The following is a 294-nucleotide window of genomic DNA, read 5'->3' on the forward strand; positions in this document are numbered from 1 at the left end:
ACGCGCTGCGTTGGGAGCAAGGAAATTTCCCCCCCCCCCCACCACCACCACCACCACCCACACACAAACACACCCACACAAGGAAACAAATGACACTGGAAATCAGCTCATCAGCTCAAGTATTGCCTCTTAATTGAAAAGTTCATTTCGGACCCTGGTGTACGGTAAAACACACACACACATATATATATATATATATATATTATATCAGTGCACCGCCTTATTAATGTTAACACTCACTGATTTCATAATTTAGTTGTTATGCTTCAGGTTGTTTGCACATGTAATTTAAGT

Source organism: Sinocyclocheilus grahami, unplaced genomic scaffold, assembly GCF_001515645.1.
Source record: "Sinocyclocheilus grahami isolate Dianchi unplaced genomic scaffold, SAMN03320097.WGS_v1.1 scaffold347.1, whole genome shotgun sequence".
Taxonomy (NCBI): Eukaryota; Metazoa; Chordata; class Actinopteri; order Cypriniformes; family Cyprinidae; genus Sinocyclocheilus; species Sinocyclocheilus grahami.